Source organism: Desmodus rotundus, chromosome 3 (assembly GCF_022682495.2).
Source record: "Desmodus rotundus isolate HL8 chromosome 3, HLdesRot8A.1, whole genome shotgun sequence".
NCBI classification, from domain to species: Eukaryota; Metazoa; Chordata; class Mammalia; order Chiroptera; family Phyllostomidae; genus Desmodus; species Desmodus rotundus.
In genome coordinates, this window is record NC_071389.1 from 81,898,851 (window position 1) to 81,923,888 (window position 25,038).

Here is a 25,038-nt window from a genome sequence, read left to right on the forward strand (position 1 = left end):
AGTTAGCCCAGAGCAGAAGTCATAAGACTGAAAAATAAGTACAGTAAATACATTTTTAAAGGGATGGAGAAAGTACTGCTTTCCAAAATGTCCAGTTTGGGCCAATAATTGAAGTGGAGCTAATAATAACTGGAATGTTTGCCTCCTCCTTACTTAGATTTTTGTTTTCAATCGCTTACAATGTTTGTATTGAGCCTCTGAGTGAGGAGAGTGTATACGAATGGGAAGTTCATGCTTGAGGGATGGACTTTCCACCACCACCCATATATACATTCTAGAAAACCAATGCCAGTTCTGATGACTGAGTTGGGGCTACAGTTTAGAAGGTGGGCAATTGCAGACTACACGGGCAGATTTTGCTTTTTGTTAACCACCCATTTTTAAGTTCAGCAGACTGGTATCTCCTGCGATTCTGATTATGCTCCTAAAACTCCACTCCTGGTTCAGTGCCAGCAGATCACCGTCTGACCGTAAGACTGTCTCCTTGGGGTGCGGGAGCACTGCATTTGAGAGACACACTCAACACAAAAGTGGCTGCCATGCTGGGCACACACAGCTCCTTCTCAGACCACGTTGTTAGATGTTTTATTTAAAGGCAGTGTCTCAGACACCTGGTGTACCTGGCGTGGCTGTGCAGGCATCTTTGGGCAAACAACCAAGGCTCGAATGATATCCACATATTTCACACCCATGACTGCACCTTCCTGTAGTGTAAGCACTGTCTAGTCATCAGAGGCCTTTATGTAATTTTATATTCAACAATAATAGCTCTTGGTGATTAATTTTGATGCTTTTGGTCACTTTCAGGGAAGCAGGTTTGACACATTGTCAGTATTTTTGAAATTGGGAGAAAATGAAGGTGAGTGTTTTCAAATTAATTTCAATGAATTTAAGTCTCCTGTTAGAAGAAATGCAATTCCTCCCAGAATGCAACTACACACATACTGCTTAGCTATTAATTATAACTATTTCATTCCAACAGGGTTCGAAGTGGCTCCCAAAACAATGAATAAAACTTTTAATTAATAGCTAAGGATATGGGACATATTGGAATGATTCCACTTCTCTATTGCTCTGGCTGTTCATTTTACCTCGTGAGCCGTGAGAAATGAGGAAGGGTAATTGCCAGGGGAACGTGACACTGAATCTGGGAATACCCTGTTCAACGCATCCAGGAAAACAAATAGGTCTGAGCATGTTATGTAAGCCATTTTTCACACCATTTAACTGTTACATACAAATACAGAATTAAAAGGAATTTTAATAAGGTGGGTAAAAATATTTACACACATCTCAAATTACGGTCATCCCCCATTCTCCAGGGAGGATCGGATCAAGACCCCCAGCGGATGCCTAAAGCTGCAGATAGTACTGAACCCTATATGTACAGTAAGCCCTCACCCAACATTGTCCAGAGATTCTTGGAAACTTCAACTTTAAGCAAAACAATGTGTAATGAAACCAGCCTTATCATAGGTTAACTGATTTCAACAAAAGTTAAATTCCTACAACATACTTCTGGTCACAAGAACATCACCAAACTTTTAAATAAAGACCCAAAACCCTTCTAATATTAAACATTGAAATGAATATGAGCTACACATACATTTAGGAAAGATTAATACAAATAAGTAAGATCATTACTTCCCACCCCAGTCCATGGTCGGGGGCAGCCAGAGCCTATCCCAGCAGCTCAGGGTGCAGGTGGGACCCACTCTGGACAGGATGGCCTCCCACCGCAGGACATATCACACACCCCACATTCACTCAGACTGGGACACATCAGTTCACCCACGTGCACATCTCTGGCATGTGGGAGGAAACTGGAGTCCCCGGAGAAAATCCACGCAGATGTGGTGAGAGAGTGCACGTTCCACAGACAGTGGCCCTGGCCAGGAATCAAGTTTTTTCTCACCAAAACAATGTTGAGCAAAGCGATCTTATTCAAGTAGCTGCTGTACCATGTTTTCCCCTATACGTACATATCTACAACAAAGTGTAACTTATAAATTAGGCACATAAGAGACTGATGATAATAACTAATAGTAAAATAGAACAATTATAATGATATACTGTAATAAAAGTATGTAAATGTGATCTCTCTCAAAATGTTATATTGTACTGTACTCACCTTTTCACTTAAAGGAAGTACTGTATAGCTTCTCTTTGGCAACATCACTACTCTTGTGTTTGGGGGCCATTATTAAGTGAAATAAGGGCTACTTGAACACAAGCACTGTGATACCTCAGCAGTGGACCGGATAACCCAGTCAGCTACCAAGCAGTAATGACCAGGGTGTGTATACAGTGTGGAGATGCTGAACAAAGGGATGATTCATGCCCTGGACAGGAGACAGCAGGAGAATGTGAGATTTCATCACACTACACAGAATGGTGCGCAGTTTAAAACCTATGAATTGCTCATTGCTGGGATTTTCTTTTTAATATTTTTGGACTGAGGTTGACCTCAGGTAAGAGAAATTGTGGATAAGGGGATACTTCGTTGTATAGGAAGTCTTCTCTACACTACCTTCTCGCTGCCTTCCCAAGTCTTCTGCTACAAGCTTTATTCCCTGATAGCTGTACTTTTTCTCCCAAATGGCCTAGGTAGGGGGGAATAGTCATTGTTTTCCAACAAAAGGCATTTCCAGGAACTCTTATATAAAAGAGAGGACTAACAGAGTTCTTTGAGTTGGGGGGACTGGACAGGAGGAAGGTAAAAGTGGGTGGGGACTTTTATATCTCCTCTTCTTCCAGTACTTGGTGGTCTCCCAGGTTCTTCAGTGGAACAACAAAACGGCCGGAAAACACCTTTTAAAAGTCTCTATGACAACATGGTATGAATGAGCGCACTTCCTAAGGAAATGAAACTTTTAAATGCTTTTGCAACTTTTTCAGTGATCTCAAGAGGGTTTTCTTTTTTTTTCCAATTCACTGATTAGGAATCCAGGTGCAAAGCCTGTGATTATTTACCCAATCAACCAGTTACTCTTTTTACATGTCTAAATTTTTTCACTTCTCCAATTTAATTTTTTAATGTATTTATTAAACACTATTCCTCTCTCCCTGTAAAAGTCCCTCTTGGCCCACATTTCTACCCTTTCACCATTCATTCATGCAACAGGTTTTTATTGCCAGGTAGTAAATCAAGTGAGAGCAGTACCAATATGAGCAGAGAATTCTGTACTTTTGGCTGCTTCTTTGTAAATGATGAATAATCCCTCTGGGCCTGGAGAGTAACCAGGTAGTCAGGGTTTTCATTTATCTTTTTAAAATTTAGATTTGTTAGCCTAAGAGATCATGAATAACTGGCTCTTTGGGACTGCGATAAAGGAAAGATGATATTCTAGAAGCTGATCATCTGATACCTCTGATAAGCCCATATATCAATTTTTAATTCCACCAAGGTTCAATTTTCAAAGTAGAAGAAATTTGTAGCATAAAGTTAAGCACTAGTTACCACATCTCTGACTATGAGCAGTGTGAGCTCGTGATTACTAAGTGGCCATGCTGTTGATACCTCACATAGAATTTTACCTGGAAAATATGGCTTGGGTTTTTCCTACAACACCCAGACATCAGGCCATTTATTTCTACACCAATTTTCTCACCCACTTTAAGGAAAACTTTCTCCATGGTAATAAACTCCGAAGATTGAGTTTACATCGTGAGAGGCCCCTGTTTTGGACCTTTCTAGTAAATTTAAAACAGCACATTAAATTTGTCATAACAAATACCCTCTGTTCTCTTTATAAAATTCATGTACTTGCCTGGATTTCGTTAGCCTATGAATGAAGAAGGAAATCGTCAAGGAAAGAAGTATGGGTATGTAATTTCACGAATAGAAATGGCCCAAGTTTCCAATTTCATTCTTCTGATGAAAAGAATTATCACCATGTGGCATACTTCTGCTGTAGGAATTTTTGCTGAAATATGCTAATAATCTCCAGCAGTAAGAGCCTTGTGTCTGAAAGGAGAGTGGAGATAGGAAAACACAATCAGCTCTAACAATAGATTGAGACTAACCATGCCTAACCACAACAGATAAAGATGAAAATAATCATTTCATTCTCTCCCCTCCTTTCCACTGCAGTTCTGATTGTATCTTGGGCAGCCAGGGGGAGCTGATTTGCATGTCCCTTCCCATTGCTACCCATCCACATTCTGCAGAGCCAGCCACGGGCCCCGGCGTGGAGGCACCCTTTTCAGGGGGCACTTCTGAACCCTCCACATCTTTTCTTTGAGGAAAAAGGTCTAAAGATTGCTTTCTTTCTGTTTTTCTTCCCTGAATAATATAGACACATAGTATTTGCATAGAATATTTTTGGTCTGCATTGGGAGCCCATCTCTAGCTTCCTGAATATGTATTTTTTTCTGTGTCATGCCTGAGAGTTGAGCCTCTAATCTTGTTACAAGCCTTTATGCTTCCAGTGAGTTAGTTATTCTACAATCTTTAAAAGTGTACCTCCAATTTGTAAACCCAGCTAACAATTACATTTTCACCACTGAAATGTGATAAGTAAACCAATACTTTGTGCTGAAAATTAAATCAAAGATCTCAGCATGTGTACCCCCCACCCCAATACCATCTGGATTCTTAGCTTGCTCAGTAGAGATTGGTGTTATAAAACTCCTCTTTTCTAGAGCACTGTCTTCATCCAGAGAGCCTTGAAGAACTACGAGTCCTGTCCAGAAAGTATCCAGCCACATACTATGAAAACTAGAGACATTTATTGAAGAAGATACAAGATACAAGAAATATTGTACATAGGACAATGATGCCTCGGTCCCCTTCAAAGTAGGTATCTTGGAACCTCACACAGTTCTCCCAATCACCATCAGCTGCCCCATTGCATTTTCCTGAATCTCATCAATGGTTTGAAAGCTCTTCCCTTTCCAAAGTGATTTTAGTTTGGGGAAAAGCCAGAAGTCTCAAGGCACCAAATCTGGGCTGTAGGGGGTTGAGACACCTGGGTGATTTGATGTTTCACCAAAAATCTCTTTACAAGATGTGATACATGACTGGACACATTATTGTGATGAAGCTGCCAATCACCAATTGTCCATAGCTGCAGCCTTCTGAATCATCCAAATAGTTTTCATGGAGGAATGTTCATGCTTAATGCAAAATTTGATGCAAATCTGTTGCTCTACTCACTCAGTTATTTTGAATGTGATGGCCACACAGTACACATGCTCACTCAGTGGAATCTACTGCCCCCACTGACTAGTACAGTGAAGTCGTCATTGTTCACACATGTGCATTCCAGTCTACTCTCCTTGCCTACTAGGTTATATCAATGTTGGGCAAACCATTCTCATTGTATTAACAATGGTTGGACTTTTCCCAGACAGACCTTGTATGTTGCAAATGCAGTATTGTTTAATACCTTCCACCAAGACACTCTAACTTGAGCACCCCAAAGAATAATAATGTCCAGTCTTGGAGGGAGTGCTTACTTATTGAAGGTCTAGTGAGAGAAAAGGCATAGATCCCAGATGGGTGGGATTTATAAACAAACTTCATCCCCAAAACACTAGGACAACAGACAAGTTATAGTTCCAAAAATATATAATAATAATTTCATGGAGACAGGTCAAAAGCAGAGTCATAATTCCTCTTCACAGTCATTCCCAGCCTTTGAGTTCTCTACTTACAATTAGCTGCTTTGAGACAAAATGCTTTGCCTAGATGATTTCTTTTAACCCTTACCACAATCCTAGAAGGTTGATTTTTTTAAATTATGATTACGCAGATGAGAAATCTGAGTCAAGTGATTTTTTTCTAGGTCACATGGAAAAAGGCGGATCTGAAATAAGTGATTGGGTCCCTGGCTTGCAATAACCTGCAGCTTTAATCCTTGCCTACTCCTCAACCCATCATCCCTTCAGTGTCTTCCCTGACTTCCCTTGGGCTAAGATCTTCCTGGCCAGGACCACGCTCAGATCTGGCCTTTTTCTGCCTGGCATGTTCTTTTGTCAGCTGACAAACTTGCTTTCCTCGCTTCGTTTTGCCTCAGGGAAACTGCTTTCTGACAAGATGGGTGTTTCCCACCAAGCTAGCCACCAGAATCACCTGGGGTGGTTATTAAAAACAAAGATGCCCCAGTATCTCTGGGCACTCTGATTCATGGGTCTGGGGGGAACCAGAAGTCTCTTTGTTTAACAAGCTCCCTCTGCTGACTCTGATAATCAAGTTAGGGAACGGATGCTATTTCCCCCAAGTTTTTGACATAGGCACCTCTTTCATAATCTGAAAAGCTCCTTCAGAATTAAAAAATAATTTTATTATTTTTACATGAGATTGACCAAAAGTTATTTTTACTATTTTATTTCAGATCAACATGATCTTAAGGATATGAGAAAGTATTTCTAATGTAAGATTGTAATTGATAATAATTTGAAAGATGCATTTTTACTTTTTCTCACTTGAGTGGTTTGTGCTATTTAACACACTTTAAATTTATATGAAAAAACACAATTTGTGGACAAACCATTTTAAAAATAATCTATTGAATTGTGTTTGGTTTGGACAAAAACAAATATCAAAATACAGCTTAACATATTGCTGGATGCATTTTGCCAATATTTTGTTGAGGATTTTAACGTCTATGTTCATCAGCGATATTGGCCTATAGTTTTCTTTCTTGGTTGGGTATCTGGTTTTGGGATTAGGACGATGCTGACTTCATAAAAAGGGTTTGGGAGTCTTCCATCTTCTAAGGATTTTTGGAATATTCTGTGAAGAATAGAGGCTAGCTCTTCCTTAAATGTTTTGTAAAATTCTCCTGTGAAATCATCCAGTCCAGGGCTTTTGTGTGCTGGGAATTTTTTGATTACTGCTTCAATTTCATCAGCTGTTATTGGTCTATTCAGGCTTTCTGCTTCTTCTTCATTGAGTTTGGGAAGACTATATTTTTCTAGAAATGTGTCCATTTCACCTAGGTTTTCAAATTTCTTGGCATATAGTTGTTTGTAGTAATTTCTACAATCTTTTGTATTTCTGTGGTATCAGTTGTAGTCTCTCCTCTTCCATTTCTGACTGTGTTTATTTGGGTCCTCTCTCTTTTTTCTTGATGAGTCTGCTTAAAGTCTCAATCACCTTTAAGCAGCAGAAAGAAAGAAGGAGCTCCTACTCTTCGCGACAGCATGGCTGGATCTGGAGAGCATTACTCTAAGTGAAATAAGTCAGGTGGTGAAAGACAAATACCATAGGATCTCACCTATAAGTGGAACCTAATCAACAAAACAAACCAGCAAGCAAAATATAACCAGAGACCTTGAAATTAAGAACAAACTGACAGTAACCAGAGGGGAGGTGGGAGGGTATAATTGGGGGGAAAGGGAAACATATGTAAAGGACACATGGACAAAACCAAAGGGGGGTAGGATCAAGGATGGGAAGTGGGGATGGCTGGGGGCAGGGAGTGGTGGGGGAGAAATGGAGACAACTGTACTTAAACAACAATATAAACAAACAAACAAGAAAAAGAGAATTCCAGGCAAAGGGGCTGGAAGAAATTTCCAGAAGAAAATTGCCATCACTCTCCATGGTAGAGAGAACTATTCGATGTGAAAGAACACAGACATTGCCCTGACGGGTATGTCTCAGTTGGCTGAGCGTTGTCCCACAAAGGGAGAGGTCGCTGGTTGATTCCCTGTCAGGGCACATGCCTCGGTTGCAGGTTTGGTCCAGGTTGGGGGCATGCAAGAGGCAGCCAATCGTTTCTCTCCCTTTCTTTCTCTCTCCTTTCCCCTCTCTCTAAAGATAAATAAGTAAGTAAGTAAATAAATAAATAAATAAATAGCAACCTCTCCTTCCTTTAAAAACACACATTGACAAGTCTGAGTCAAGAAAGTTTTTCAAAAGAATGAAAGTGTGAATGTGATCAAGTCTGAGAAATACCTAATGAATTTATTTTACTTGTAATTCACTTATATTTGCACAAAAGTGATGTGAGAAAAATTGATATGACTAAATGAATCTTAAAAAGCACTTCCAGTAAACACAAAATGAAATTGTAAGTGATGAGGCATAGTGTGATAGTTTCATTGGCAGTATTTTTTCTGTGTGATATGTAATGATGTGTCTTAAGTACAGAGTCCAAAATCTCTGGAGTTTTTAGAGTCAATGAAATACCTAACATTGAGTTTCAAATGTACCATCTTCATTTTGGCTTTCTATTCATCCTGCCTCTTATATTTACTTCCTCTCCTTTCTTGCCTTTTTTTGTTTCATTTTTTGATTGATGGAGAATTTGTAATACATGTTTCCTCTCTACTTGTTTCTAATCTTTTATTGTTTGTTCTAGAAATAATTAGGACAATTAACTTACTGAAGTCTAAAGTTAAGTAAAACATTTACTCTACTCCTTAATAAGGCCTCAATAAAAGTTAACTGTTATAAAAGAAAAAAAAATACAGCTTGAAATTTATTGATGTTTAGGGCATCAAAATGAACTGTGGACTTAATATTTTTATAATTTTCTTTTTTGTTTTAAAATGATAAGGAGAGAATGTTTCTTTGTTAAATTAAAAAAAAATATATCTATCGATTCTAGAGAGTGAGGAATGGGGAGAGAGAGAGAAACATTGATGTGAGAGAGAAACATCAACTGGTTGCCTCCCGTATGCTCCCCAACTGGGGACTAGACCCACAACCTCGTTATGTGCCCTGACTGGGGATCGAGCCCACAACCTTTGTTGTGTGGGATCACACTCCAACCAACAGAGCAACCTGGCCAGGGCTCTTTTGTTAAGTTTTATTTTCAATAAATGGAAAAAAAATTGGATAAACTATTCACTATATTTTCTCTTTGGACAATGGCTTTGAAATACAGCAGACTCTGGTGTCCTTTAAAATTTTCAGTTTAATGAATGTAACTGGCAAACTTTTTGAGGCTTATTTGATGAATGAATATGTTATTTTCTTCACAAACTTGTATTTAAATGTCAATATTCCAACTGCCTTGTTTATTAACTAGTGGCCCATTATGGGCATGAATTAAACAATGTTAAGCTAAGATGAAAACGATGCAGACTCGGATGGCTGTTGGAGGCACTGGCATTGGCTCCTGTGGTCAGCACACTGAGGGACAGAATATGAACACCCCTCTCTCTCCACACACCGCTCTGTGGGCTCACTCCCTGAATACTTAGGTTGGGGGGGGGGGGATTTCATAATAGTTATTTTATTCATTTATTATTTTAAAATGGAAATCGAAGCAAGTGCCATTAGCACCTTCAATGACGTGAACCCTCTTGAAACACTTTGACTAGCACTGGCTGGGAATTGAGAAGCTGGGCTCTGTGGCTCTCGGTGTGTCAGAGAGGGATCTCAGTTCTGACTGCCCATTAGAATGACCCAGACAGCTTTTCTGATGCCCAGGCCCTCCCCAGCCATTAAACCAGAACCCTTGCTGGAAGCATTGATTGCCAGGACTGAGCTCCCAGGAGGCCTCTAATGTGCAGTGTGGCTGAAAACCATAGCTGCAACCCAAAGGGGTAAATCAGAGAGACTGTGGCCAGCTTAGTTCGGGAAGATAGTTGGGATGTGTGTCTTCAAGGAGTCCACAGTGATGTGGATTGGTTTAAGGAAGCCTTGTATACCCCCAAAAAAAATTGCCTCAAGATTTTGGGTACCTTACCTGCAAGCTGCTTTTAAGAGCTACTTGGAAGGGCTGGCATAGCCTGCAATCTCATCCCACATCACTGAGCATTATGTTGCTGTGCCTCTCTGTCCCCAGTATAGAAGTGCTCCCCAGATCCTGTTTCAGTACAGCAGATCATAGGGGACCCAAGCCCTACTCTAATCTGAGAGCTGGTTCTGTGCTGACTGCTGAGAACAGATGAAGACATGTCCCCAAGCTCTGAGGAATCTCCATCCAGTAGGGGACAGATAAGCAAATCAGGGATTACATCCCCAGCTTGCTAAAAGCTGTGATCGGGCACACCAAAGGGGAATGGTGGATCAACTCCCAAATCCTACAGAACCTCATGCCTGACTCCACTCAAAAGGTTACAGGGCAAAAAGCCAACATTTGGACGAATTTTCCTTCTTCACTTATAGATATAGGTATAGATTATATTTCTTGTATGTGTCTATACATGTGTATAAGTGTGGTATGTCTTTTGGTGTAGTCTATGGAACAGATAAATAACCACATAATGTTGGATTAAAAGCTTCTTTTCACTACAGGTGATGAGCTTGGTTCAAATAGCCCCGAAGTGTATCATCTCTGGAGCAGGGGTGTTCCGAGAACAGGCTAGAGGAGTGGATTGGAGTTCACTGTGGAAGACTCTGAGTGCTAGGATGAGCATTGTTAGAAAGGTTATTCTGCAAGTCATGAAGAGCTTACAGGAGTTTGTAAACTGGCATGTGGGGGTGGCATGGGTGTATATGTTTGGTGTGTGGTGTGTACTCGGTGGATGTGCTATGTGCATATGTGTTGGGTGTGTATGTTTGTGTGCACATGTGGGTTTGGGGCATATGTGACAGATGAGTCCTGATGGATACCTGGTAGTGCCCTGTAGGAGGTGTTGTTGGGGAAAGTTTTAGTGTGTGTAGGAGGCATTTAGTGTGGGGACAGTCTCAGCTGGGGGCAGGGAAAGCAGGCTGCAGGTTGTTGACTCAGTACCAGTGGAAACGGAAGGAAAGGGGCCAAGGGAGAGAACACGATGGAAAAGGGACTGATGTCAGCATTTAACACCAGCTAGGTGCAGGAACCTGGGACAGGATAACAGTGGCAGCGAGCTTTGCTCCCAACTGGGGTGGTGCCTGTGACAGAGACAGGAGCATAGGAGGGGACTAGAGAGAGGCTCACCTATGGCCCAGCTGTGGCCCAGCTGACTTTGAGGTGCTCGACGTTTTTGCTCACAGAAACTTGAAATTCAAGACACTAGTTAAAATGTGGTCAAAGAGAGAAGCCTGGGAGGAAGAAATGCTTGGGTGGCAGCAGGAGGTGGTACTGGGAGAGCCGACAGAGCTTGGGGTATGCGTGGTGTCCGTACGTGTGCCCTCAACACACACACGCATGTGCATACACATGCACACCCGGCACACCCACCCAGAGCTGTGTGTCCCCAAGCCCTTGGGCCCGTCATTCTGGCCAGCTTTGCATCCCAGGCAAACACACTGTCTTTTGAATATGGACAAAAATTGTAGTGAGGAAGGACTCTGAACCAGCCAAGGAATTCTGAGGAGAAAATGAAGTTGCCCAAGTGCCCGGAACACAGTATAGAGCTGCGTGTTAACCAGCCTCCCTCACTGTGGGCCTCTGTTGGAGGAGTTTCCTGTGGGATCCGTGCCAGCCACCCGGGACCTGAGCCAAACCCATGGAATCGAACTCGTGCCAGGGTCTCTCCGCCCAGGTGCGATGCTGCTGGGCAGTGGCTGGTGGCTGAAGCTTCTTTTCGGGGGCTTGCAGGGTGGTGAGTGTGACAGTAGCAAATGCTCCGGGCCTGTCTTCTTAATGGCATTCTGCTTCTCTCCGTGCGCTGTTTTATTCAACAGCACAGAATTCAGGAGAAAGCCTTTTTTTGTCAGCTCTTTCCTCCCCCAAATAAATAGACCCATAAGTGACCATTGCCAGCAAAGCAGGAAGAAACACTTTTCAGACTCCCACAGGACCTTTCTCCACTACTGCAAGCTAATCAGGAAAGCTGCTTTTTCTGCTTGTTTCTTTTCCCCACCACTAACATGTGATTTTCATGCAGCAACTTGAAGTTCCTTCCAAGAAAACAAAATGCGATGAAATCAGCAAGGATGTGTAACTACACGCATGGCTAAGTGCTGATAGACTGCAGGCGTGCTGATACGTAAGCTCGCCTCAGCGGAGGCTACCTGCTTGGGATGAAAACACAGCCCCTTGTTTACCAGAGGAGGAGTAGGTGTTTAAGTTAACTCCGTTCAACCCAGTGAGGTAATTTCAACTTTCATTCCCTTACTGAAATCCATGTCTACTTTTGAAAATGCTTTTGCATGAATCTGTTATCTTTATGCCACATCGAGGCACGAACCTCCCATAGCCTGCATATGCGTGCACAGCGGCTCATTGTGGTATTCCTCATCCTTCCAAACATACTTCTTCTCTCGTGTCCCACAGCCATGACACCATCTGCCCGATCCTGTGAAATGAGCTGAGATGACTGACACAAGGAAGGCCTCCTGTGGGCTGTGGCACTGATCACTGGCTATGATGCCATTCCTCTCACCCCAGCAATGGTTCCCAGACCCCAATCATCTCTGCTGTGTAAAAATTAGCATGAAAGGCAATATCACAAATTGCACTGATTCTTCCCTCATTAATCCTGTAAACTAGCTTACCTTTCTCTGCTTGAAACCCTGTATGTCCAAACCAGCCTGAAGAAGTTACTCAGGGTGTCTGCGTTTGAGGGTAATCTTTAACCATAATCTCCTTCTCAGAATGCTAAGTATGCATCATTTCTGTGCTGCTGGGGGAAAATGCCCCTACTTTGGTACAATATTACGTGAAAAAGCATTGCAGATAATACAGCTTGCCTGTCTGCTGGGTCAGCTCAGACGGGACCACAGTCTGCCCTTGGGCTCGTGAGCTCCTTCTGGTGCTTGGTTGCTCTGATTCTAGACAGCCCTTATCCAGTCTGCCTCGGTGGGCGTTAGGCAGAAAGTTTTCGAAAGCCACGGGTGATTCATTCCCCCTTGTCAGGGAGCCAGGGGCACTTTTGTGCCCAGAAGTCTACCACCCACTTTTTGCTTCTTGCCAGGGCTGTCTTACCATTCTCCTAGGAGTGTTTGAGCATCTGAAACTCATCTGCCAGGACCTCAGGGCTGGCTGGTGGTGAAAGGGCCCTGAGAGGCTCTAGCCAGCACAGTCTGAACCTGTGGATCTCCTGGCAGTAATTATTTTCTCTTCTTCTGTTTACTCTTAACCTGAAAATAGTCACACAAATGGAACTTTTACCACAAAATGCATAACGACATGCAAAGCAAGGGCGTCAAAGGATGGGACTGAGTGTTTGATGGGGTCCTAGTGGCTCTCTGCTGTGCAAGAGGTTAGCCTTTAGGTGTTGGTGCATGGACAGATCTCAGGGTGACGGGAAAGAGACCAGGTGGGCCAGGGCATAGAGGATGCAGTGGACACGGGGCCATGGCTAATTGCCTACCAGTCTGAAAGCATTGCTATCTCTGTGGCCTTATGGCCTTGGCCTTACTGGAACATGGTGGGAAATTTCAGCCCTGACTGCTAATTGGGCCTCCCGCCCTAACCTACTTACATTCAAAAGATGTTTACTGAGCAAGTGAAATGATCTAGGAGCTCTGCACAGGGATAGAAGATGCAAAGACAAAAAAAACATGCCCTTGCCGGCAAGCTGGAGGGGTAACTTCTCACTCACACAGCAGGCACCAGGGCTGACCATAGGCCAGCGTCACCAGGGCATAGCCATACCTGGAAATGATGGGAGTGTGGTGGGAAAAGAAACTACAAGTTCAGAGTGGCTGAAGCCTGGGGTGGGTGACAGGATCAGTAGTTTCCTGGAGTAGATCATCTGAACGGGCCTTAGGGTATGAATGAGACCAGCAGGTGAGACATGGGAAGAAGAGTCTTTCAGAGAGGCTCTTCTGAGTTTTCCCAGAGCAGGGAAAGTAAAGGACACCTTACAGAATGGCTTGTAAACCCATATACTTGGCACATGAGGTACGTGAGGAAGGGTGGGATTGAGACTGAGTAGTTGGACTAGGGACAACTCAGGAAGGGTTTGAGTAGGATATAAGGAACTATATTTCCAATTTTTTAAAGGTTTCATTTATTTTGAGAGAGAGGGGAAGGGAGGGAGAAAGAGAGGGAGACAAACATCAGTATGTGGTTGCCTCTTATGCACCCCCTACTGGGACCTGGCCTGAAATCCAGGCATGTGCCCAGACTGGGAATCAAACTGGTGACCCTTTGGTTCACAGGCCCATGCTTAATCCACTGAGCCACACCAGCCAGGGCTATCTTTCCAATTTTTTGTTGTGATAAAATACACATAAAGTGTATTATCTTAACTATTTTTAAATGTATAGTTCAGTAGTATTAAATATATTCATATTCTTGTCCAACCATCACCATATTCATCTCCAGAACTCTTTCATCTTATAAACTTCTGAAACTCTGTCCCCATTGAACACTAACTCCTCATCCTTGTCCCCTCAGCCCCTGGCACCCACCATCTACTTTCTATCTCTACGAATCTGACTACTCTAGGTACCACATATCAGTGCAGTTATACAGCATTTGCCCCATTGTGACTGGTTTATTTCACTGGGAATAATGTCCTCAAGGCCAACCCAAGTCATAGCATGTGTGACAACTTCCTTCCTTTTCAGGCTGAATCATATTCCATTGTGTGCATACACTATGTACTGCTTATTCATTCATCAGTGGATGTACCAGTTGCTTCCATGTTTTAGCTATTGTGAATTAACGCTGCTGTGAACATGGGTGCACAACTATCTACTCAAGACTTTGCTCCAGCTCTTTGGGATAAACACCCAGACCTGGAATTGCTATGGTAATATGGTAATTCTATGCTTAATTTTTTGAGGAACTGGCAAAATTTTTTTCACAGCAACTACACCACTTTATATTCCCACCAGCAGTGCACAGGATTCTGATTTCTCCAAATCCTAGTCAGCACTAATTATTTTCTGTCTTTTTGATAATGGCCATCCTAATGAGTGTGAGGTGGTATCTCATGGCAGTTTTAATTGGCATTTCCCTAATGATGGGTGGAGAGACTTTTTAACTCTACTCCATTTTCTTAATTTACAAATGCACAGGAGAATTAAGAGTAGCGTGAAGAGCACCAGATCAACAATTATTAGCAGATTGAGTGTACGTTACAGCCACCGTGACTCCTCAAACCTGAAAACTTCAGCCTGCAGCATTCTAGAGAATTTGAACCTTGGCTTGCTTGTAATGGGAGAAGCATCAGATGTCTTCACTGCTGTGGGCAGTAGGTAAAAGGATGGCAGTGGAGAAATAGTTGCAGCTGGGAGAACAGCTAAGAGGCTGCTGAGATAGGCCAGACCAGCAGTCCTGAGGGCTGCTTCATGTCAGGGGCCCCAGAAGCAGACCCTGAGACAAGGGTTCATAAACAAGATGTCTGTTAGGGGGGGATCTCACCAGGGAGGCCTGCGAGAGAGTGGGAGAAGGGGGCAGGCCACCCAAGGCTGTGATCTCAGACAGAAGTTCCATAGATGGCAGGTTCAGCCCAATCCTACAGGGGAAATGGGGTGTAGGTGCCACTTAGTCTCAACTTCAGACAAGGGAGCTGGGCTTTCATACTCTGGCACCAACAGTCAGTGCTAAACGCCCTCAAGTGGAGTGCAAAGCACCCACATCACCTGCTACTAAGGCCTCAAATAGGCGGGGGCTGTGAGAAGAAGCAGAGCAGAGGACTACATGGTGAGACCTGGCAGACGGGGTGCTACTGGTGAGGGCAAGGGCAAGGTCAAGGGCAGAGGCAAAGCACCCTTCAGGTTTCCTGCCAGGGTGATGGAAGCCAGGGGTACCATTCTCCGGTTGGAGAAGCAAGCTGGGAACAAAAAAATGATGACTTCAGCTTGTCATATGTTGAATTTGAGGTATCTGAGGACATTCAGGGGAAGGGTGGATGCAAGATGCTGAATGCCTGTCTGTAACTTAGAAGGGATGTAAAGCCCTAAGTACTGCAGGATCAGATGGGAGGCCTACCAGATAGGATTGCTGTGGGTTCTCGGTCCTCATGGCATGAGGGGGCTAGGTCCTTGGAGAACAGTCTGCAGCCGCGGGAAGCCATGAGGCAGGTCGCATGCATTTAGAGGGATTTGTCAAGAGGAAGTAATTACATGATATAGTAATCATAGCTGACAGTTATCAAGTCCTTACAATGTGCTAACAGAGCCCTGTGTGTACTATTGTACTTTCTCTTAAAGAGATGCGTATACTATTACTATTCTAACTTCACAGATGAGAAAATTGAGTCTTAGTGAGATCTGGCATTGCAATTAAGGTCATAAAGCAAGTGAGTGGATAAAACTTATGATTTAATTTCCCATTTTTATTTATGATCCCCCCAAAACGTTTCTCTGAGGAAGCATTTCTACAGTGGGACTATCTGATGAACATTTCTCTGGTTGTTTAGCAGTAGCCCCTGCTCTTTAACCTGGAAATGTTTACCAGCCTGCAAAGGGTTCATATCTCCAGTGTGTCCTGAGGCTAAGCTATTTCATCTCCCTAAAGCAAAGCACACGGTCTATAAAAAATCATTCATAAAGGGCATTTACTCAGCATTTTTCATGACATGAAGCAATCTGAGCCACAGTATTTTGTAAACACTAACAAAGAGCATTTTGCACATGTAAGTGGCTTCAAAGGGCATCCACTTCATCACAAGCACACCCAGTGAGGCCTGCCGCAGGGGTCTTGTGCGGTGACCCCTGTCCTGGGTTGCACATGCGAAGTGCTCCCTCACCCTCCAGGAGACAGCAGTTTTACTTGGCTGTGAGCTCTTTCAACAAGTTTACAGAAGAAAGGTGGAGTAATCTTTGTATGGCCCAGTAGACGTGTCAAAATCAGACTGCAGTGGCCTGGGAAAGAAATGTGTGTATTCTGAAGGTCTCACAGATGCTGTTCACACTTCGTCCTGACCTAACGAAGGCACGCTCGCATCTCACTACTCTGTCGAAGGACAGAGTGCAATGTAGCCGGAAGGGACCAGATGTCTGCTTTGCCCAGAGCATCCCCCAGCACAGGCCTGTTGCCCCAACGTGGACAATGCAGTCTATTTTTTTCTCTCTCTTTTTGCTCTGATTAGATTTCCCATACTAATTGATTTCAGAGGAGGGATAGGCTTCCTTCCTGTTCGAAGTCTCCAACCCATCCTATTCCCAGACTTGGAAAATAACAGGCCAGATCAGTCTCCCAGGATAAGAACACCCGCAGTCCTCATTTTAGGTCAATTGTGAGGCTGTGGCGATGCATTGTAAGTACAATTGACCCTTGAACAAAACAGCGGTTAGGCAAATCAACCCCCCCCCGTGCAGTCAAAATTCCGGGCATAACTTTTGACTCCCCAAAAACTTAACTACCAACAACCTGCTGTTGACCAGAAGACTTACTGGTAATATAAACAACTGATTAACATATATTTTATGTTATATATATTATATACTGTATTCTTATACTAAAGTAAGCTAGAAAAAAGAAAATAATTTTAAGAAAGACATGCATAATTTAAAAGAAAATGTGTATAAACCTGGCTGTTGTGGCTCAGTTGCAGTGTCATCCAGTAGCCAAAAGGCTGCAGGTTGATTCCTGGGTGGGGCACATACCTAAGTTGCGAGTTCCATCGCCAGGCTGGGTGTGTAGGGGAGGCAACCAATCAGTGTTTCTCTCTCCCTTCTCCTTTCTTCCCCTCTCTCTCCAAAAGCAATGGAAACATGTCCCTGGGTGAGGATGAATAAATAAATAAATAAATAATCCATGTATCAATGGATCCATACAGTTCAAACCCAGGTTGTTCAAGGGTCACCCACATTCTGTCTGTGGACATGTGAAAAAATGAAGCCAGCTCCCAAAGTAAATATGGGCCAAGTTTGTGAATGTGACTTCGTGGTTGAGGAAGCATGGCAGAGAATTAATCATCTGATTTCAGTGTCCCAAAGGCATGTCTGAGCTGGAGAAGACTTCAGACATCAGAACATTTTCAAATGAGGGAGGAGTGGGCCATGAGGAAGCTGTCTGTTGTCACCTGGTGTGTGGGTGACAGGGCGGGTCTTCTGCCTCCTTCTTAGTCCCAGGTTTTCCTGCCGCTGCCTAAGAGAAGTGCTCTCCCGCAGCGCACTGACTGCCTATCCACTCACAGGGGGCTCCGCAGATCTCTGGAGGAAAGGGCAGGAGTATAGATGCCCCACCACAAATTCTAGGGTGTGTGCCTGCCAGCCACTGTGCCTCCCACCCTCCTTGGCAAACCCCACCCCCTGAGGTGGACCATACATTTCATTTGTACCCTTCATGGTACTTTTTGGGGAGCAGGGTGCAGATGTTCAATTTGAGGGAAGGAACAGAGATTCCTGATTCCAACTTCCCCTAAGCTTCCCAGGAGTTCATTCTCAGGTTTCATAGGAGCAGGTTTGAATGTCACTACCTTGTAGCATCACTACCCTCAGGCCCAGTTGGAGCTTCTACACAATCTGCATCCTGTTTTCTAATAAACTAAATTTTCACAATACCTCTCCCCCTCTGCTCCCCCAGGAAATTTTAAAAAGACTCCATTTGGCATTCTGCATCTTCATGCTTTTTCTTTTTATAAATAATGTTAGGTTTTCTGATCCTGGGATTCTTCTGGATTTCTGCAGTCATCCACCTTTGCTGGATTAATGCCATCTAAGTACTTCCATGTTTTCTGAAGCTAAGTCTCAGTGTTTGGGGTCTCATTCTGTGTGTGGTTGGGCTCAGATCCCAGGGCTCAGTATACTTGGTGGCCAGGTCTGTGAAAGCCACCTGGGAACTGGTCCAAGATAACATGAATCAGCTTGCCTTTTTGGTAGGGGTCCTCACAGGTGTCATCCCCAGGGTTAGGGATGGAAGCAGTCTCCCTACTAAGGTAAAAACAAACAGGCATTTCTCTTAAAATATCTGATCCTTGCTGCTGGATGTTTTATTCATCTTCTGATGGGCAGTGTTCTGTGTTACTGAGTCATGATCAGGAATGCTCAGGTGACCATGTCTATAGATTCGCAATTCTGGCTTCACATTAGAACTACCTGGGAGCTTGTAAATATCCCCATGTCTGGACTCTATCCTGTACCAAATGAGTCAGAACCTCTGGGATCAGTACTTAAAAAAATCTCCCTGGATGATAGCAGTGAGCAGCCATGCTTGAGAATCAGATTCTATCACAGAGCTTCTCAAACTTGAATGTGATGCAGATCACCAGGGCATTTACCAAATTGCAGATTCCCAATCAGTAGGTCTGGGGAAGGGCCTAAGATTCTGCATTTCTGACATGCTTTCAAGTTTTATTGGGGCCACAGCCATGTCCAGCTGGGTAGTTATAACAGGCTATATGACCCAAAAGCCTAAAATGTTTACTATCTGGCTCTTTACAGGAAAAGGTTGTGTACCCCTGGTTTATAATATTCCGATGCTGGCGTGAACTCCACAACCCAGGTCAGTAGGCCATGCTCATTTTAAGATGATGGGGAGCCCGAGGGCCTCACAGGAGTCAGGGTGGGTTTTGAAGTCCCAGCAATGATTAGCGCTTCTGAACTCCTATTGAAGCCTTCAGATCTGGTTTATAATGTTGGTAGTGAATACTGTTTAGTTTTTTTGTGTGTGTGAGCAGAATGTACTGAGAAAAAGGAAGAGTAATTTATATACTCCTGCAAAAGTTCTTTGGCTAATGTTTTAAGCTGTGCAAAAAATTCTACTGAATACTGTCATTTAAAAGGTTTTTTTACTTAAAATTTGCAAGTGATATATGTTTGTTGAGAAGACATATATGCATACAGTATTTATAATCTCAACATTCAGAAATAACCGCTATAATATTTTGTGTATAACTTTTCACACTATTTCTATGCATACATATGCCACCTGCCACAGGGTAAACTGTGTCTTTAGCTTTGGTTTTCTCATCTGAAGTTGGGAGAATAATGATAATACCTGTGTGAGATAATAGAAAATATTTATTGGTCTGTGCCCCCTGGTCCTTACACAAAGCCTCTGAAACCCTTGTAAGTTCTGGGGGGTAAGAGCACTAGGGGCATCTCTTGTTCTAATGTTTGGTCTTTGACCCTGCTTCCTGACACAGGCTCCTGAAACCCTTGTCATTTCCTGGGTGATAGGAGTGTCTTTTGTTGTAATGAGGAAACTCTGAGTTCCTGGATGAGGGCTGGTTGCCATGGTTAGAGGCTTGGAATGTTCGGCCCTCTACCCCCATTCTCTTGAGAAGGGACGAGGGCTGAAAATGGAGTTTATAATCAATCATGCCTATGTGATGAAGTCTCCATAAAAGCCCAAAAGCACAGGGTTCCGAGAGCTTCCAGGTCGGCAAGCACGTGGGGGTTCCGGGAGGGTGGTGCACCCAGACAAGCCATGGAAGCTCCACGCCCCTTCCCACATACCTTGGCTTTCACATCTCTTCCATCTGGGTGTTTATCTGTATCCTTTATCACATCCTCTAATAAACTGGTAAATATAACCTATTTCCCTGAGTTCTTTGAGCTGCTCTAGCAAATGAATTAAACCCAAGGAAGGAGTCATGGGAACCTACTATTTATAGCCAGTTCATCATATGTACAGGTAATAACCTGGACTTGTGATTGGTACCCTCAGTTGGAGAGTGTCATTGAAACCTCCAATTTTTAGTAGGTCAGTCAGAAGTTTGCAACTGTTCTCTGAAGTGCGGTGGGGGTCTGTCCTGTAGGACCGAACCTTTAACCTTTGGGATCTGATACTACCTCCGGGTAGATAGTGCCAGAACTGAGTTAAATTGTCAGACCCCAGCTGGTATTACAGAACATTGCTTGGTGTGGGGAAACCTCCTACACACACTTGGTGGCCAGAAGTGTCAGAAGTGTGAGTGTTCTCTGTGTGATTGTACAGCTGGTTCCTGAGCTTCGATTTTTCAAATTCATGATGGTGTGAAAGCAATATGACTTCAGTGGAAACCGTACTTTGAATTATGAATTTGATCTTTTCCTGGGCTATCAGTATGTGTACGATACTCTCTGATGATGCTGGGCAGCGGCAAGATGACTTTGCCTAATTGCAGGCTACTGTAAGTGTTCTGAGGACATTTAAGGTGGGCTAGGCTAAGCTACGATGTTCAGTAGGTTACGTGTCTCAAATGCATTTTGACTTATAATATTTTCAATTTATGATGGGTATATCAGAACTTGATGCCATCATAAGTCAAGAAACATCTGTAGTGTGAAATTAAAGGAGGAACAAGAGAACACAGGAAAGAGAGGCTCAGTGGGAAGAACTGTGTTTCTCCCTACATAGGAAGAAAAAACTGAGGTTTTTGTTATTACTTTCTTCACAGGGTTGTTTGTAGGATTGAGTGAGATCATGTCTGTAAAGTGATGAGCTCATGTTAACAGTTCAATATAGGTTTCCCCTAATTTCTGAATGGTCTCATTATGCAACTTTGCTTTTACAAAAGACCTGCATTAGTATAGTAATGACTATTTTCGTACAAGCAGAAATTCTCTTCGGGTTTTTTTTGGTCAGTGAAAACAGGTACTAATGTAGGTCTTTCATAAAAGCAAAATAGCATTACAAACTTTCAGAAAGCATGCATACAATATCTTTGCTTTACAATATTTGGGCTTATGAAAGATTTCATAGAATACATCAATTGCAGATAGTGGGAACAACCTGCATATGTTAAGTTTTGGCAATGGGGTTCTACTGCTTTATAAACTACCCCAGAGGGGTTGGGGCAGGTATGAAACTGGTGCTCTCCGCTGCCACCACTCCCTGCCGGAGGGAACTTGTAAGACCAAACCTACCTCCAAGAGATGCTGGGAAATGCAGTATGGCTGCGCAGGCCCACCCAGCACAAAGTTGGGACTGCTTTGGGGGAGAGTGGATTTTGCTGGAAAGCTAACCTCCACCACATTATATTTACCCATTTTTCTCTGGAACTGTCTATATTTTGCTGTTTCCTATGTGTGAGTTCTTCATAAATTAATTATAGCAGCATTGTGACTCATGTAAATATTTCTTTGGCATCCTGTTGCATGGTTAACTTTCTGGATGGAGTTTTCTATCTTGAAATATTACTGTTAGTAATACATGCATATACACATATTGTAGAACTTTTTAAAAATAACAAAAAGGAAGAATTGGAAAATTGAAATTGCTCAGAGCTTCACCACTACAAATGACAACTCTGAGCACCTTGATGTGACTGGCAGTGTGTCTTCACAGACAACTGTCTACTCTATATTCTGTATATAATTTTATATACTGATTTTTAATTTAAAATTCTATTGTGAGAATTTTCCCATGCCATGGTAATTTATTTAAAATCATAGTTTTAGTGACTGCCAACATTCCACTGTATTGGTGTTCAGTATTGTATTTAATTATTTTTCTAATTTTACGCATTTAGATTGTTTCTGATATTTTCATTATTGCAAATAATGTCTCAGTAAGCATCTTTCTTCACAAACTCTTGGCCATTCCTTCACACATGCAATGACTATACACTGAGTGCTCATCTTGTACCAGGCACCATACCAGGGTTAGGAAGAGGTCAGCAAAACAGCAGATATCACCCTGCTTTTTTTTTCTTTTTTTGGTAAATCCTCACCTGAAGATATGTTTATGGATTTTATTTTTTTATTTTTAAGTATATTTATTGATTATGCTATTACAATTGTCCCACTTTTTTCTCCTCTTTATTTCCCTCCGCTCTGCACCCCCCCTCCCTCCTGCATTCCCTCCCTCTTAGATCATTTCCATGGGTTGTACACATAAGTTCTTTGGCTTCTCCATTGCCTATACTACTCTTAACCTCTCCCTGTCTATTTTGTGCCTACTAATTGTGCTTCTTATTCCCCCTTTCTCTCCCTCCTTCTCCCCACTGATAACCCTCCATGTGATCTCCATTTCTGTGATTCTGTTCCTGTTCTAGGTGTTTGCTTAATTTGTTTTTGTTTTTGTTTTTTAAGTTCAGTAGTTGATAGTTGTGAGTTTGTTGTCATTTCACTGTTCATATTTTTTATCATCTTCTTTTTCTTAGACAAGTCCCTTTAACATTTCATATAATAAGGGCTTGGTGATGATGAACTCCTTTAACCTGACCTTATCTGGGAAGCACTTTATCTGCCCTTCCATTCTAAATGATAGCTTTGCTGGATAGAGTAATCTTGGATGTAGGTCCTTGCCTTTCATGACTTGGAATACTTCTTTCCAGCCCCTTCTTGCCTGCAAGGTTTCTTTTGAGAAATCAGCTGATAGTCTTACGGGAACTCCTTTGTAGGTAACTGTCTCTTTTTCTCTTGCTGCTTTTAAGATTCTTTCCTTATATTTAATCTTGGGTGATGTAATTATGATGTGCCTTAGTGTATTTCTTCTTGGATCCAACTTCTTTGGGACTCTCTGAGCTTCCTGGACTTGCATATCTACCTCCTTTGCCAGATTGGGGAAGCTCTCCTTCATTATTTGTTCAAATAAATTTTCAACTTCTTGCTTTTCCTCTTCTCCCTCTGGCACCCCTATGATTTGGCTGTTGGAACATTTAAAGTTTTCCTAGAGGTTCCTCAGCCTCTACTCATTTTTTTGAATTCTTGTTTCTGTATTCTGGTCCAGTTGGATGTTCATTTCTTCCTTTTATTCCAAATTTTTTATTTAATTCCCAGTTTCCTTCCCTTAACTATTGGTTCCCTGTATATTTTTCTTTATTTCACTTTGCAAAGCCATCATTTATCCCTTTATTTTATGACCATTCTCAATCATTTCTGTGAGCATCTTGATTACCAGTGTTTTGAACTCTGCATCTAATAGGTTGTCCACCCCCTCATCACTTAGTTCTTTTTCCGTAGTGTTGATCTGTTCTTTCATTTGGGCCATATTTCTTTGTCTTGGTGCACCTGTTACATTGTAAGAGGCAGAGACTTAGGCATTCGCCAGGGCAAGATTTTGGCACTGTATGTGGGGTAAGAGAGGGAACAATGCCGCTTGCTAGCTTACTTGGCTCTTGTCCCACTTTCTGTAACTTCCCTCCCTTCCCACAAGTGGATTGTGCCCTTTCAAGTGTTAATTCATGGGTGGGTGGGCTGTGTGTGTTCTAGGATCCCATGGGCCTCTCCAATGAACTCTCCTGTGAGACTGAGAGTTTCTCCGTGGCCTCAACCCCCATAGAATTTTACAGCCAGAGGTTTAGAGGCTTTAATTTCCTGTGCTGGAACTCTGGGTTATGTGGTCTGTCTCACTCCCCAGTTGTTCCTCCCAGCATATCCGTACGTGAATGTAGGATATTCCGGCAAGCCAGCCACCACCTCGCCCACCCCAGACCTCCATCCGCCACCTTGACATGAGCCATTTGCACCCTGGCTGCCTCTTCCCCACCCCTCCTATCAGTATGGATGAATGTTTGTTTGTTCGTTTTAACTCTTTGGTTGTCAGAGTTCCATGCAGTTTGATTCTCTGGCGGTTCTAGTTGTTTATTGTTTTTAAATTGGTTGTTATCCTTCATTTGGTTGTGCAAGGAAGCAAAACATATCTACCTAAGCCTCCATCTTAGCTGGAACTCTGTTTATTGATTTTAGAGAGAGACAGAGAGAAAAAGAAACATTGATATGGAAGAGAAACATTAATCAGTTGCCTCCCATATGTGCCCTGACCAAAGACAGAACCCACAACCTAGGTATGTGCCCTGACCGGGGATAGAACACACAACCTTTTGGTATGTGGGATGACACTCTGACCAATGACACTCCAACAACTGGCCAGGGCCACCCTGCTTGTTTTTTTTAGCATAAGTGGAATTACTTGTGTAAGACAGAGGAAGAGAAGCCAAGGCCAAGGGAGTAGCTTAGCCTCATGCAGGGAGAAGCAGTGGGGAGGTACCTGCCAGCTCCTGCTACTGCAGGGCTGAGATGACCATTTCCCTAGGGCTGCATGGACTCTGGACAAGCTTTTGCTGGTAAGCCCCACTCTGGTGTTCAGTGCCTGCTTGTGCTGTAGGCTGTCATCCTGCTAAGGTTTGATTCAAACTTCCCTTAGTGTATACATATTGATGAAGCCATGTACATGTGCTTCTTTAGAAATAGTGGACTTCAGTGTCCAACATGATGTAGTGCAGGAATTTGACACAGTGGTTGGTGCGATGAGAATTTAAATGACTGTACTAGTCAGTTGTGCCCATGACATTTGTGGGGCCTCAAGCAAAAGCACAAATAGTGGGCCCACATACCATGGGTCTAAATACTTAAAAGTTATCATCAAACTGTTAAACAAAATATATTCTTATGCTCTTGTTTTTGCAAATGTACCTTCATAATGACCTGAAGGCTAG

At 42.8% G+C, this 25,038-nt stretch overlaps 1 long non-coding RNA gene across 1 annotated transcript; it reads left to right on the forward strand.

The window, feature by feature from the left end:
• The first annotated feature begins 834 nt into the window (after positions 1-834).
• LOC128780492 (uncharacterized) lies at positions 835-11,915 on the forward strand. The gene is made up of 3 exons (XR_008426428.1): positions 835-859; positions 4,645-4,798; positions 11,716-11,915. It is a non-coding gene; the product is annotated as an uncharacterized lncRNA (long non-coding RNA).
• The last annotated feature ends 13,123 nt before the right edge of the window (positions 11,916-25,038 follow it).